Genomic DNA, 16,973 nt, shown 5'->3' on the forward strand with positions numbered 1-16,973 from the left:
TGGCCTGGGCAATTTAGTGAGACCCTATCTCAAAATAAAAAAGGGTTGAGTATGTAGCTCAGTGGTAAAGTGGTCCTGAGTTCAATCCCCAGCACTGCAATACAACAACAACAACAACAAAATAGCTACGTGTGCATACTCTGTCCTAAGAGTTATACTCCTAGCAATGTAGCCTGCTGATGTGTCATATCTGTGCTTGCATGTATGTGCACTATAATACTGTTTGTAAAAGCAAATTGTTGAAAAAAAAATCCCTAAAAATTAATCATTTAGGGACTGGTTAATTAAATTAAGGTATAAATTCTACCTCCATCTACAAGCTTTATAAAAAGAATAATGTAAACATATTTATACTGATTTGGAAAGCCATCTCTTATGGTTTGGATCTGGAATGTCCTCAAAATGCTAATGTGTTGAAAGCTTGGTCCCCAGTGCAAGCAATGATCAGAGGTGGGGTTTTTGGAAAGTGATTGGACCATGAGGACTTTAACCTCATCAGTGGACTGAAATATTCATTGATGGATTCATAACTTGATGGCATTATTGGGAAGTGGTAGAAACTTTAGGAGGTGGGGACTAGTTGGAAGAAGTAGGTCATGTCCTTGAGGGGCTGTCATTTTCTTGGCCCCTTCCTCATGTTCTGTGCTTCTTGGCTGCCATGAGGTGAGTAGGTATCTTCTGCCACATCCCTCCACCATCATGTTCTGCCACACCACAGGCCTAAAAGCAATAGAGCCACAGACCAGGGACTAAAATCTCTAAAACCTAAAAGAAAATACAGCTTTCTCACTTTAAGTTGATTTTATTAGGTATTTCATCAGTGACAGAAAACTGACTAACACATCATCAAAATACATTCAATCAAACAAAACAAAACAGAGAATGTGTGTCTGGTTTGAGTCTATTTGTGTAACAAAACAAAGCATCATTCATGTTGATCTGCATAAACACTAATATTTTCTGGAAGTAACACACAAGCAACTGTTATCAATGATTACCCAACCTGGAAGCCTGGATGTTTACATCATTTAAATACTTTTTTATGTTTACATATTGCTTTTTATTTTTTGGTATGGGGATTGAACCCAAGACCTTGCACATGCTAGCAAGCACTCTACCACATCCCCATCCCTTATTTACTTTGAGACAGGGTCTTGCTAAGTTTCCCAAAGTGGTCTCCAATTTGTGATTGTCCTGCTGTAGTCTTTCCAGTAGCTGGTATTACAAGTGTGTGCTACCACATCTGGCCACATACTGCTTTTTTTTTTTTTTTTTTAAAGCCAGTTGATTTTGAAATAACTTTTACCTACTGTTCCCCCCAGCAAAGTGAGTATAGTACTGCCAAAATCAAAAATTTTTTGCCACTTTTACTAGGAGATAGACAAGGTTAAAGTCAAAGTGGGAATGTATCTTGGTTAAATCCAAACAGATTTTCTCACTAGTGCCAAACAGTTTACTTCAGCAAGGACTAGAGGCAGAACACTGTACACAGTAGTCTTTCATGAGCTTGGGATGCAGCTTAGTAGCAGCTTAGTGCTCGCTCAGCATTCAGGAGAGGCCCTTGGTTTGATCTCCAGCAACATACACACACACACACACACAAACACACACACTATTATTATTATTATTATTATTAATAATAAAACAAAAATAAAATAAAATCTTCTTGCCCCAAGAGTGGGAGAGATGATTGAAACGAGACTGTCAAGATGGGTACATGGAGATATATTACACTACTGTTTTTACTTTGTGTGTGTATAAAATTTTCAATAATAAAGAGTAAAAAGTTTCTAAACAATTCCATTTCCTCATCCCCCCATCTAATTAGTTGTTTAGACTGGATAATGCCTCTGAGAAAAGTGGTCCATGCTCTAAAACCTTAAAACTGTGAATGTTACTTTATATGGCAAAATAGATTTTGCAGATCTGATTATGTTAAAGTTTTTGAGCTGGAGAGATTATTATCCTGGATTATCTAGGTGGTTTTAATATAACTATGAGGATTCTTAACTTTTTTTCATACTGGAAATTGATCAAGGGTCTTGCACATGCTAGGCAAGTACTCTGCCACTGAGCTCCATCCTAAACCCTTTTAAAAATTATTTTATTTTTCTTGATCTCCAATTTGTTCAATACCTCTCTCATTTTGACCCTCTTGCCTCCCTGTAAGGATCCTTGTATCTAGATGTGGTGATACACACCTATTATCTCAGCTACTTTGCAAGCTGAGACAGAAAGATCACAAGCTAGAGACTATCCTTGGCAACTTGGTGAGATCCTGTTTCAAAATTAAAATAAATAAATAAAAATGGCTGGGTATGTAGCTCAGTGGTACAGCTCCCTTAGATCCAATCCTCAGTACCACATAAGAAAAGACAAGGAAGCAGATTTGCCCCTAAAGCTTCCAGAAACCTGGAATATTGACTCCAGATTTTCTCTCAGACTTGATTTTTCCTTTTTCTACCCTTATCCACTGAGCCAACCTGTGTTCATTCATCCTTTTAGGTCTAGCCCAAATATCATTTCCTCTGAGAAACTTTTTTCCAATTTTTTTTTTTTTTTTGCCATGCTTGGGATTGAACCCAAGCTAGACAAGCACTCTACTACTGAGATAATTCCTAGCCCCTTATATTTTGAGACATAGTCTCACTAAATTGCTGAGGCTGGCCTTGAACTTGCAATCTTCCTGCCTCAGTCTCCCAAGTAGCTGGGATTACAGGTGTGTACCACCCTGGCCAGCCCAGAATGATTTTTTAAATGAGTGAATATTAATCTCCACTTTTACAATCCTCATCTGAGACTGTGGAACATACTGAAGACAGAAGAACATGGTCCTTAATCATCTTACCAGAGCCACAAGAAGGAAGCGAGGTTTCTGTTTCAATCTAGGTTGGAGTAAGTACACATTAGACAGAGAGAAAACTGATTCTCAGAGCAAGGAAAGAAGCCAACATCCAGGTTTTTTGACTTCAGTCTCCTACAACCCACAAAAATGGGGAAGGACAGGGTAGAGGAGGGAAAGGAGAGAAGGAACCAGATATATAGTGGCTGTTTTGAAAGTAGAATACAATATCAGCAGCAAGATAGACAAACCAGTGCAGAAAGGTTATCCTGGAGACATGCTTCCATATGGTAAGAGCAGAACAGTGGGATGCATCCAACCCACTTCTGCTGAAGGTTCTTGGGGGCTCTGCAAGGACAGGCCCATTCAACCTAGTATGTTGAATGGCAAGAGGGCTAGCATCCTCTCCTTTACTGCCCACCCACCCCACCTCACAGACCTGTTTGGGGAGGCCAGCAGAGTTCACACCACAAGGAAACTTAGTTCACAAGTAATAGTGAGTAAGAATTCAGTTCCTATAACTCCTTGGAATACCTGGAAACGAGAAAGTGAAAGATTTCAAATTTATATGCCTGTCCCTAAAAGATAGGCACTGAGAGGCACAGAAACTCTACAGCTCCTTATGCAAGCCCCAGACACCACTACTTGTTCAGCCATCTTCATTTCCTATGGGAGAGCTACAGTTGCACAGTAAACTATCTTTCCCTCAAGAGTAGCAAGGGGACTATTGCAAAGAAACAGTGGGAGAGAACTATATAATGGATGGAGAGAATTCAGAGTTCTCTCTCGCATGAGCCTAATGGTAGCTCCCCTATGGAAACAACTTCAGAAAAGGCCTAAGTGAAGATGGGAGATGGTAACTGTAAGGACAGAGGATTGTCCCCAGAGGCCAAGTATCCACAGACTCTCACCCCCCTGAGAAGAGTGCATACTGAGTCCACAGTGTGGTCACCTGGTTTAGAATTTGCTGCCAAATTCTTCTTGAAGAGCATCGATCAGATCCAGCATGGACAAAAGTTAGCTTTAGATTCCCTTTCATTCCAAGCATGGTGGGAAAAGGGACAACTGGTCTGGATTTGGAATTTACATTGCAGATGGTGTGACTTTGGGCAAGTCCCTTCAATGAGGAGTCTGTTTCTTCAGTGACAAAACAGGAAAAAGACTCTCTTTGCGGGGCTATTATGAGAATCAAGAAAGGTATGTGGCTGGGGATGCAGTTCACTTAATCATGTGCTTAGCATTTGCAAGGCCATAGGTTTGATTATCAGCACCACATAAAAGCAAAACAGCAAAACAAGAGAGGTATGTGAGAAAGTGCTTTATAAACAAAGTGATATATGTATATGAAAATTAGGATTTAAGGGCTGGGGCTGTGGCTCAGTGGTAGAGCACTCGCCTAGCATGTGTGAGGTACTGGGATGGATCCTCAGCACCACATAAAAATAAATAAATAAAATAAAGATATTGTCCCCAACTATAACTAGAAAAGTATTTAAAAAAGAAAAATAGGATTTACCTTATAAATCCATGAGTTATTATTATCCAGAAAGGGCAGGTGGCACTGTTCTAAGACTTGCCTGTATAAATCCAAGCAGGGGCCCTTTTACAGGGTAGAGGGACCCTGTTATGAGAGATTCTCCTGACTCTGGAGCCAGGCTGGGGCAAGTGGGCAGGTGAGAAAGGAAGCTTTGTTCAAAATGTTTCGCTACTGGGATTGAAAAGAGCTTACCGGGGGTCTTTCCATGCTATAATGGATAGGAATTATGTCTCTGACCCTTCCAGGCTCCTGTATTCTGTGGAATTCCTTAACTCTGTACCTTTCCCACCATGTCTCAAGGGAAGATAGAACTGACTCCTCAGAAGACCTTCCCTCAGGCATTCTTCCTTATTCTCTGGCATCCTGGGCCCCAAGTGCTTCTGGGATTGCCAATGGCACAGGAATTAAGAGAGTGTGCTTTTGAATCAGATTACCTCATCAGATTTAGCATGGACAAGAGTTACCTTTAGATTCCCTCTCTATACCTCTCATGGTGGGAAAAGAGGCAACTTTTGATATTTGGGACCTACGTCTGCAGCGTGACTAAGATCACATAGCTGGTAACTCCAAATGTTTACTAGTTATGAGACCTTAGAAATGTGACATATCTACTTTGGGCTTCCTTTCTTCCATTTGCAAAATGCTTATAATTATAGTTTCTAACTCATAGGGCTGTTATGAGGAATAAATGGTAGTTTATATAATAATATGTGACTTCCTAAATGCCAGGCATTGTGCTCGGCACTTCTGAAGGGACAGAATCCCAGAGGAACTAATATCAAAGACTAGAATGGTGATAATTTTTTTTTTTAGTGCTAAGAATTGAATCCCAGAGCCATGCACATGCTAAGCATAAGCTCTACCACTGAGCTATATGCCTAGCCCTGGTGATGAAATTTCAATGGTGACAGAACCTGAGGGATCATGTGGGGCAGTTCTCACATTGTACAGAGGAGAAAACTCTGCCCCAGAAAGATGCAGTTGACTTGCCTTGCAGCAAGTGTGGGACTATGACCCATCCTGTTCTCTTGACTCTAAGGTCAGGCCTTTTGTACTCTCCCAGGTCATTTTTCCACAATCCCCAGAAACCACTGATGTAATATGGACTGTGGGTTCAGAGGTGTTCTTCAGAGCTGCTGCTGGCTAGGGTTCATCACCCTTTCCCCACCAGTACTCACTTTCTGCTGGCATATGTGTTGGTGACATGGCATATGTGTTGGCTTCCAACATGCTGTTGAGGTGTTCCTACACTATGGGACACTGTCCTGTGTTCTCAAGATAATCTGTAGCACATGTAAAAGCTTAGCCTGTAAAAGAAGCCAGAATTGTAACTGGAGCCTGAGGAATGGGTAAAGGGGGATGACTGCCAATAGACAGAGAAGGATCTCAAGGCCCTAGGAAATTTGCAGGTTGAAGCATTCTGCAAACAAATTCTCATAATCTCAAGACTCCAGCCCTCTTTGTTTCCTCACCCTGCTACCATACACAAAAATTCTGTGAAGGTGGGCAGCACTGTGACTTAGGATTCACTGAATGTATAGATTGGCCTATGTCTTCAGGGCAGAAGCCTCAAAGATATGAGACAGTGTGGTCATAGATTCTAGAAAATTTGAGGGGCAATAGGGAATGTCTTTGGAAGCACACTGAACCCACTGTCAGAAGTCTTGTTTACTTGGCCACCCCTGCCCATGCACTAAAGACACATTATGTGACCTTGAGTAGGATATGTAACCTGTCTGAGCCACAGATACATTGTCTATAAAATAGGCTGTTGATTTTCCTCCTCCAGGGATAGAGGGAGGATTAAACTAGATAATGCCTATAGAAGTGTTTAAAAATCATAAAATAAACTACAAATACAAAGATATAATACTGGTAAAACATGCTAGTTTCAGGCAGAAAAAAAGCAAATTCCAAATTCCATTTTTCTTCAGAAGTAATTCAAACCCATTTACAATCAGAAAGAGTTTGAGTGCTCAGTCCTTTGCGTTTGGGAGCTCATTGATTTATTAATTTATTCAAATATCCCTGAATATCACAAAAGGGAAAAAAGCAAAACTATACATACCCATGATACTAGCAACATATCCAGCGTAGTAGGAAGCAAGGAGAACGTTTAACCATTACGCTTCCCATTATCCTAGCCGTTCCCCAAAATGGGTTTGGAGGACACAAGAGGATGAGGTTGGGAAGCAAGGACAGGTATTATGGGAACAGAGTACTGCTTCCTAGGTGAGTAAGGGCAATGTACCTAGAGGTCTCAGTGCTCTTAACGGAACACCACAGAATATTACAACATTAATAGTTCCACTTTATTGAACACAAATTAAGTGTGTGTGTTCTCGGCACTATGATAAGTACTTTATCAACATCATTTCTTATAATCCTCCCAACAACTTCCTGAAGTGAGTAAGATAAACCCTCATTTTGCAGCTAGAAAATCTAGTCTGCAACTTTTCCAGGTTTATGCAATTAGTTCAAGGTGGGGCTGGAATCCTCACTTGCAAGTCTTCCAAGTTCCTGCTCTTTATTTCATTCTTTCATGAAAAATAAGAATAAAAGTTTCAAGGACAATATATTGTATTCATGTGCCAAAAATCACAACCCACACATTCAGGAAACAACAAAATAAAACTAGAGAGGCTGCCTGGATCCTTAATCTTAACACATACTGCTGCCTGTTGGTTTGTGGAGGTACTTTAAGAAGGATGTAGAAGCAAAAACCTTAGAGAAAAGTCAATTATTCAACTTAAAAATTATTTCAAGCTAGCTAAATGAACTACAACAAAAATCCTGGCAGTGAAAGACATTGAGACAACAGTGAACTCAACAAACCCTCTGATGACCAGGCTTCCTCCTTCCCTACTCCAAGGCTTTCCTGCAGGGGAGTAAGCACTTGAGTACAAACACTGACCTTTTCATGGATTGGGGGATAGCAGAACACTCTTCTGCTAGATCAAGGTATCAAGAAGCCAGACTCCCTGCTAGAACTTCAATCTCCTTGTCTGCTCTAGGGATAGGATAATATTCAGACAGTAAGAAATCTTCTGAAGATAATTTAGATTTTGGCAGCTATGAGATCTAGTACCCTGGCCCTTTCTGGTGATCACTGCTTTACTGATTCTAGACTGAGTTAAACTAGCTGATATCTGAAGGTCCCTCTAGTTCCAATAGTCTATGTGTCTGGGAGAGTTTGCATCAAAAGTTTGAAGTATAAGAGTGAATCTCTGTGAGCACACTTCCTCATGCCCTTTCTGAAATCTCTCTGGCTGGCTGGAGGCCAGAGAATAGGAGTGGGAGGGAGGATACTGAAGAACATTATTCTCTGGTAGCCTTGGACTCAAGAGAACAGGTAAAACAGTGCTGACAGTAGGCAGTTCTTGTTAGGCAAACAACAATAATAATAAATCCTGGGCCTTTTATCAAAAGTTACTCATTAGAATGAAACGAGCAACTCATGGATTCCACTGGAAGTACCAGTAGCAAATGCAAGTATGTTTTCAAGTTGTTAAGGCTATAACAAGGATAGCTGTTCAGGACACAAAAATGCAGTCAGAGAGGAGAGCACAGACAGATAATACATTCCCCCATAATTAGCAGAGAAAGCCCCAGACTTCCCTAAAGAAATTCCTCATTTTCAGAAAGACAGCTTCCTTCCAAAAGGCCTGGGAATGTCTTTTGATGCCAGGCAACTGGGAAGAGTTTTCCAGGGGTAAAACTCTCTTTTTGCTAGGGGCTGGGAAGTAATGCTGATGACTCTTGGAAAATGATGGGGCACTGAGAAAATGTGAGCTCTGGAAGGGCACAGGGGATTTGCTCTGATCACTTCTCCCACTCCCACCTTCTACTAAAGGGTCAATGGCTAAGAAGGAACCAAGATTGTTTTGCAAATGAATGTACCTGTGACTCCTCCCTTGCTCCTGACCATTTCCTTACCCTTGGAGATGATTTTGTTGATATTCACAAGAGGCTCACACCAGTTCACTTCATTCTAAAGAGTCTGGCCATGATATGTTTAGAACTGTGTATTGATGTGATCACCAGCAAGTCACTGGCTGCATTCTGACAGGGCTTCTGTATTATGGGCCAAGAAAAGAAATATAGAGGAAGACCTCAGAATGAAGACCTCTACAGTTCTGGGAGTTCTGAAACACTCCCACCTGCTTTAAGGGAACCTACCCAGATGCCTATGATTTTAGCTAGACCATCCTACTGCATGGAGCCTCAGTTGCTTCTCCAAGGACATAAGGATATTACTTTCACCACAGGTTTGTTAGGACTAAATAGCATGTATAAAGTAGCTAGCACAGTGCTTAGCATATAGTACACATAGCATGTAGTGCTTGGCACATAATGACTTTTTAAAAACTAGAGTGATATCCTTGTTTTCCCCTGGACCTAACACTAGAAGTCTTGCATCACAGAAAAACCCAGCAAACTGGGACAAATGGTCACTCTATTTTCATCCATTTCTTCTCATCTCTCCAAATGAAGGCATAATTATCCCACACCTTCATTTGTCTGACTCACAAACCAGTATGTTTCTGTATTTCTCTAATCAAAAGTCTAAATATTTGTAAAAAACAAAACAAAAATACAACAAATTGTAATGTGCTTCTTATGTCTATTCCTGTCAATAACTCCATGATCTAGGGAAGTGTTTCTCAACCCTGGGAGATTTTACCCCCAAAATATATTTGGTAATATCTGGAGGTATTTTTCATTGTTATATCTGAGAAGTGAGAAAGCGCAACTGGTATGGTGTGCTTAGTAGTGCATAGTACTACTATGAGCTAGGGGCCAGAGATGTTAGTAAATATCCTAAAATACACAGGGCAACTTCAACAAGGAATTGTTTGGGTTAAAGTATCAATAATGCGATTGGGGATATAGCTCAGTGGTAGAGCACTCACCTAGCATGGTTCAATCACCAGCACTACCAAAAAACAAACAAACAAACAGACAAACTCCCCCAAAACCCTTGTAAACAATATTGAGTTTGAGAAGCCATAATCTAGTAGTAGATATTATTAGCTCAATAAATGCTAAAACTAAAGACTCAGGGGCTGGGAGGGTGGCTCAGCTGTAGAGTGTTTGCCTAGCATATGAGAAGTGCTGGACTCTATCCCCAGCACCACAAACAAACAAACAAACAAAACCCAAGCAAATCAAAAGCAACCCCCAAGACCCTGAGGCTGGGAGAGGTAGAGGAAGTAGGTCAAGATCCAAAGAGCTGGATAGTGGCCCATATCTGGCTCAAAGACAGACTGGTTGACTCTGGATCCAGTTCTTTTCCTACAATATTGCAATGCCCCTGAAAGATGTTTTGTTTTATACCATGTTTGGCTATATTGCAGTCTTGGCATGATAAGACTGAGCCCAGGGCTGGAGGTATAGTTAAGTGGTAGAGCACTTACCTAGCATGTGGGAGGCTGTGGGTTTAATCCCCACTTCTGACCTTCAGTGCTGTTCTTGAGCTGGTTCATACAGGTTAAAGCCAATTGTGTGAATCTCTTCCCAATTCTGCATTTAGTAATTTTACATCAGTAGCTTAAAATATCCCACAGCAAGAAATTTACACTATGGAAATAAGCAAATTGTACAAATCAAGGCTTCTTTTAAAAGAGCCTGTTTACTCTTCCTAACAGGGCTACCAAGTATTATGCAGCCATTAAAAAAGAATTGAGGGCTGAGGGTGTAGCTCAGTGGTGGAGTACTTGCCTAGCATGCTTGAAACCTGGGTTTGATCCCCAGCAATGCACAAAAATAAAAAATAAATTAAAAATTAAAAAATAAGTGTAGCTATAACAGTTGATTCAAAAGGGAGATACTGTTGAATGTAATACTCAGAAAATTCTATATAATGATTCCATTTTGGAAAACAAACAATATGTGCACCTATGCCTAGGGATATTTGGTTGAGTACAGGGAAAGATACATAACTGTATATCAGCATGGATTATGGAGATGAGAAGGAATATTATAACAAAAGATACTATTTGAAATATCCCCAATATTTATGTAGTCAAATTTATGTAGCTAACCATTTATATATTTTGTAAATGAAAACCTGCTTGAAAAAAATAAAATAACATTAAGGGGTGGTGGGTGACATTAGGCATGGCAGTAGTATTCAAGATCCATCTAGGGTCATAATTCCCTAAGTGGAGTATTTCCCAAACCATGGTCAGTAGAGGATCAGAATTTAACAATTTCCACCTCATTGATACCAGGCCCCCAAGCTCTGGTTTTCAACCCTATATACAGGTCTCAACACAGAGAAGCACTGGATCATTAAACAGATGAACAAAATGAGGTACAGAAGTCAGCATTGCTATTTCAATTTTAAATTGAAGGAAGTAGACCAATCAGCTCGGACAGGAGAAACTGGGTCTAGACTGAACCCATTTTTAGAGGCTTACCTTGAACTTCCAGGTACTCTCTTATCTATCCATACCCATTTTTTCATAGCTCTGATCATTACATGAAATTTCACCATATAGTTAATCACAGGGTTTCTTGTAGGTTATTTTCTTTCTTCCAATAGAATGTAAATTCCATGAGGGTTGAGAATTTGTTCTGTTTGTTGCTGTATCCTTGTGCCTAGAATAATAACTGGTACACATGGGTGTTCTATATAAAGTTCTTCAATGAATTACTGAATGCATAATTACCATATAGCTTCAGATTTCAGTCTTCAGGATATTAGAAATTCTCTCACCAGAGTAGCATAAGACACCAAAGAAACTTGTGTCTGCTGGAGCTTTGAGGTTACTTTAACTCTCCATTCTCTTTATAACTGTATAGCCATGGTTCAGCTCTTAGGACAGAATTTTGTTGTTATTCTTTTTTGAGAGTTTTTTTTCTTTTTTTTTTGGGGGGGGGAACACTTGTGTGGCAAAATTTGTATTAAAATTACATAGGAAATTTTTAGGACTGAGGTATAGCTCAGCGGTAGAGTGCCTGCTTAACATGTAAAGGGCCCTGGGTTTAATGCCCAGTACCACACACACACACAAAAAAAAAAAACAACAAAAAAAAAAACTTAAAGGATATTTCAAAGAAAAAAAAAGTAGCTTTAACAATTATTGATGAGTGAACAATCTTATTACCTTCATTCTCACCTGCCCCCTAATTAATTTTTCACAGCTTTGGAGGTATAATTTTCATATAATAAACTACAAACTTTAATTAAGTGCAAAAAATGGGTATAGCTCAATGGGAGAGCCCAAGAAAGAAAGAAGATAGATTTGATGAGTTTCTTATATGCAGACACTTATGTACCATAGCCAACACCAATATAATGAACATATTAATCATCCCAAAATTGAGAAGTATTTTTTTAAACTACAGATTGCAACCCAATAGTCATTTATGGAAATACTTTTGGGACAACTGATGAGAGATAAATCTGGATGACCTGCAAGTTCATTTTCTTTCTCTTTTCACTGATGTCAGTATTCCTGGAGGGCAAGGCTGTTGTTCCTAGGGCCCTTTGTATGCAGACCTTGGCCCTGGGTGTGCACACTCCCTAGCATTGTTCCTGATTTGAGAGATCACTGATACATTTCTTGTTACTTAGAGAAAGTAGGTGTTCTCTTCGCCCAATTTCCCAGTGTAGAGGTGGAGCTTCTGTTCTCCTGGAGTGCTCATAGTAGTATAGTCTGCCTAACCAGGCAGGTCCCTTTTGCTTGTACTCTGACTATATAGTTCATATAGGTTATCTATGACCAGACTATGCCATGGAACAAGGAGAGTTTGGGAGACTATGTGTACTCTGCCACTCCTCTGCTTACTTGTAAGTTTCCCCACAACCCACAACAAACCCCATGTTATATCTGTATTCTGTGCTGACTTCCAAAATATTACTAGGCTGTTGATAAGACAAAGCTGTTTATTGCTTACAGGGAAAAGGAAAATACCATCTTGCAAAGCTTGGGCTCAGAGGGTGGAAGGCCAGGCCAGAATTTGAGAAGTGTAATGCTCAAGGTGGGTCTTTCAATGCAGGGACTTGATTAGATTTAGGTAAGGATTATGATAGAACCGTTTAGGTTTGGTATAAACAGCAAGGAAAGAATTTTGAGGTGAGGAAAGAGGATTACGGAATTTGAAAGTCTCTGTTGATGCTTTCCATTGAAGAGTTGATGTGATAATCTTTTAATGAAAAATATGTCCATTTGCCTGAATAGGGGAGTTCTGGAAAAGTAATGTCATGCTAATGATAATGAATTGCAAAGTCATGTTATATAGAGAGTAAGGAGTAGTTTCATTATTGTATTAGGTGGGTGTCTAGGATGAATATGGGGATGTTTTGAATTTCAGGTGCTAGTTGTATATGTCCATGACCTAATTACATGGCAATGATGAGTAGCATTTTTTTAAAAAAATGAAACTAAGTAAACCAGAATTAAATTGCATTTTTCTCTTGTGGTGCTGATGATCCAACACTGGGCCTCGTGTATACTAGGCAAGTGCTCTACCAACTGAGCTAAATTCCCAGGCCCAGAGCTGAATTGCATTTTTTAAAAAAAATTTTCCAGTACTTGGGATTGAACCCAGGAGTTTTCTACCACTGAGCTACATCTCAATCCCTTTTTACTTTTTTATTTTGAGATAGTGTCTTGCTAAGTTGCCTAAGCTGGTTTTGAACTTGTGATCCTCCAGCCTTAGCCTCCCAAGTAGCTGGGAATAGCTGGGATTAAAAGTGCGCTTCACATTGTCTAGTTCATTTATTTTAATATTTATTTTTAGCAGTACTGGGGATTGAATCCAGGGCCTTGTGCATGCTAGGAAAATGGTCTACCACTGATTTACAACCTCATCCCTTTTTATTTTGAAACCGGGTCTCACTAAATTGCTGAGGCTGGCCTTGAATTTGTGATCCTCCTGACTTAGGCTCCAAAGTAGCTGGGAGTATAGGCAACTGTCACCATAGCCAGCTTAAATTGCACTTAGTAAATGTAAGTATTTTTTTTAGCTTTTGTTTTAGTTACACATATGTATGTGTGAAAAGAGTCATGAAGTAAAATGTCTTTCTTACAATGAGTCTGGATCCAAAATATTTGAAAAGTACTTGCCTTAGAAAGACACTGATAGAGGGGCTGGGGCTGTAGCTCAGTGGCAGAGTGCTTGCCTAGCGTATGTGAGGCTCTGGGTTTGATCCATAGCACCACATAAAAATAAAAACAAATAAAATAAAGCCATTCTTTTGTCTTTTCAACTACAAAAACATTAAAAAAAAATTTAAAAATGATAGTGATAGACTCCTAAAATAGATGATCCTTCCTGTCTCAACTAGCTTGTACTTCATGGAAGAATACATAATTTGAAGAATGGAATGGAGGCCCTGTTTAGGTAGATTAAGGGATTGAGTGGAAATTTTGAATCCATAGTGCTGTTTTGCTTTTAGAGCACAGAGGGGAACTAAATCATTTTGTTACTGCAGTATGAAAGAGACTAAACAAGAGAAAATTATTTTATGAAAAAGAGGCTTGAGTTCTTAATACTTATCAAAAAGAAAGGTTGAAAAATGCTGCAACACTATCTTACTGAGAGTTGATGTGGTTTATTTGGGAATCATTTAGTAAATAAGGATTAAACAGAAGTGGGGGCCCCTGCCATTGAAGTTGTCTGTTCGGATGCAGATCTGTAATATAGGTAAATTTAGTCCCTTGTCTAAAGGTTGTAGCAGAGCATGGACTTCAGAGGAAATCAACAGGTTTTTTTTTTTTCCTTTTCCCTTTTCATTTTATTATTATTTTTTTGCATTACTGGGGATTGAACCTAGGACCTCACATATACTAGCATGCTAGGCAAGCACTCTACCACTGAACTACCCCTCTAGCCCTTTTAAAATTTTATTTTGAAGCCAGGTGTGGTAGCACATACCTGTAATCCCAGCCACTTGGGAGGCTGAGGCAAGAGGATAATAAGTTTGAGGCCAACTTTAGGAACTTAGTGAGGTCCTCAGTAACTTGGTGAGATCCTGTCTCAAAATAAAAATAAGATCACTGAATTGTCAAGATCATTGTATTGTCATGTGCAACTAATAAAAAAATAAAAATAAATAAAAACAAGAAGGGTCAGGGATGTAGCTCAATGGTAAAATGACCCTAGGTTCAATTCCCAGTATAAAAAAAATATTTTAAGACAGGGTTTCACTAAGTTTCCTAGATTGGTGTTGAAGTCGTGATCTTCCTGCCTCAGCTTCCCAAGTAGCTGGGACTGCAGGTATGCACCACTGTACCCATCTTCTTTCTTTGATTTTTTTCCCCAGCTCCCTTCTTTCTTAATGGTTCCATCTTAAACCATGTAGCTTAGGTTCAGCTTTCTTATCTGTAAATTAATGAAGACAAAACCAACTTAATTGAAAAGACAAAATACACAGGGCAATTAAGGAAACTCAGAGCTTTATAGAGGCAGGTAAACAAAAGAGGTATCCGTGAGTATTAAGGGAGTCCCAAGGAAGAATGGAGAGAGTTTTATCTTAGCAAATTTGCCAGAGCAGGGCAATGTAGTCCTTTGCAATTCAATTTTGGAACACAAAAGAGTGGGAGGATTTATCAACTCTTACTGCTGGTTCAGATGAAATTCAAGGTTGTCAAGTACTTTCTGTAAGTCCTGGCCCAATGTAGGCATTCAACAAGTGTTTCTTTCTCTCCTTCTGAAAGTAGAATGAAATATAAAATGTTGTAGGGTTCAGAGAAGGGCATGAACTATTTATGAACTAACTGCAAAGGACCACACTACTATGGCAAATTCCCTAAGGCCCTCTCTATCCTTCCTCATGACTTACACAGACTCACAGATGATTATCTCAGGGAAACTGGATTTGATAAAAGCTTCCAAAATTTTGTGGGGTGCTGGAGAGTGAACCAAGCAGGGCCCTGCACTGCTAAGAAGTACTCTATTAATGAGCCACATCCCCAGCCCTTTCTGTTATTTTTATTTTGAGCCAGGGTCCTGCTAAATTGCCTAGGTTGGTTGCAAATTTGCAGTCCTCCTGCTTCAGCTTCCCAAGTAGCTAGGACTACAAGTGTGTGCCACCACACCTGGCTAGAATCCTGAATCTATTTTTTTTTGTACTAGGGATTGAACTCTGGGGCACTTGACCACTGAGCCACATCCCCAGCCCTATTTTGTATTTTATTTAGAGACAGGGTCTCACTGAGTTGCCTTAGTACCTCACAGTTGCTGAAGCTGGCTTTGAACTCAGGATTCTCCTGTCTCAGCTTCCCAAACTGCTGGGATTACAGGCATGTACCACCCCACAGACTAGAATCCTGAATCTTAAAGGTGAATAGTGGTTTGCCAGAAAGAGGGAAGGAAGGAGTGTGTTCTAGGGAGGGATAAGGAGATGGGCAAAGACATACAGACTTAAAAGATACATAAGCAAATTACATTCTAGGGTAAGTTGACCGGAGAAAGCAGCACATACAGACAATGAATTGTGATTTATTGCTATAAAGTGTTAAGAGACTCCTGGCAATATTAAAATTCGCCAACTGTTCTTTCTCAAGTGTTAAATTGGAAAATAACTTCTGAGAAAAGGATTGAGACAGTCTTAAATATATTTTAGACAACCTGTAAAATCAGAAGGGCTTCATGATATGCTTTCCTTCTACAATCCTCAAATCCCAAGGAATAATGCTGAGAAACTAAGTATATATAGTTTTGTGGATGTTGAAACTAACAGCAGTGGAATGCTGGCAGAGAAAAATCCAACAATTTTAAGCTATGGGAGAGAACGAGGCACCAGCCTAAAACCCTCATAGTAGAGATGGAAAAACAAACAAACAAACAAACAACAACAACAAAAACACACTAAAACACAAAGAGGGACAGAGACCACATAGCGGCAAGATTCAGATAAGACTAGAACCCAGGCCTTGTCCGTGGAAGATAACTCTCATTCTAGTCATTCGGGCCTCATATCACTGTGCAATAGGCTGGTACCAATTTAAAATGGCCCCTGGGTATTTGCCAAGAAGGCAAATCCCCCGACACCCCCCCCCCCCGCCCCCCACGCCGCCTTCACGCCCCAGAACTGGGGATTGAACCCAAGGACTATCCACCACTGAGCTACATCTCCAGCCCTTTTTTCTTTGAGTCAGGGTCTCCCTAAATTGTCAGCGCTGGCCTTGAACTTTTGCTCCTCGTGTCTCAGCTTCCTGAGTCTCTAGGATTACAGGCGGGCATGGCAAGAAAGCAGATTTTTTTTTTTAAACCCAACGGTAACGATATGGGTATTTTCTCTGTATTCCTTCTTCGTGTGTCCAAAGTGTTTTACTGAATTATGTCCTGATTTACGGAAATCATAACATACCTGAAAGCCCATTTCCAGGAAGTATACGAGCAGACCACAATCCTTCCACCGGCCGCCAAGGGGCGCAACATAATTTTTGTTTCTGTAGTCCAGACACACCCTTTCCGGTCAGGGACAGAAACTCGAGAGCAACCTGGAAATTGACGGAACCTAGAGGCTAAACACTTGCAGCTCGATAAGGCTGTTTTGTGAAAAGAACACTTCCGGCCGGCAAGGAAGTAATCACACATGCTGTAAAGCCAGCCTCCAAATCCCACGTTTCGATTTGC

The 16,973-nt window shown here is 40.1% G+C and overlaps 1 protein-coding gene across 1 annotated transcript in view; it reads right to left on the reverse strand.

Annotated features, from left to right (window-relative positions):
- Positions 1 to 16,878, reverse strand: part of LOC114093087 (voltage-gated potassium channel KCNC1-like) — a 38,443-nt gene extending 21,565 nt beyond the window's left edge. The window contains exon 1 of the mRNA XM_027935781.3: positions 16,705 to 16,878. The gene's annotated coding sequence lies outside the window, so the exon portion shown is untranslated. The remainder of the gene's footprint in view (positions 1 to 16,704) is intronic.
- Positions 16,879 to 16,973: the final 95 nt, after the last annotated feature.

This window comes from Marmota flaviventris, chromosome X (assembly GCF_047511675.1).
Source record: "Marmota flaviventris isolate mMarFla1 chromosome X, mMarFla1.hap1, whole genome shotgun sequence".
Lineage (NCBI taxonomy): Eukaryota > Metazoa > Chordata > Mammalia > Rodentia > Sciuridae > Marmota > Marmota flaviventris.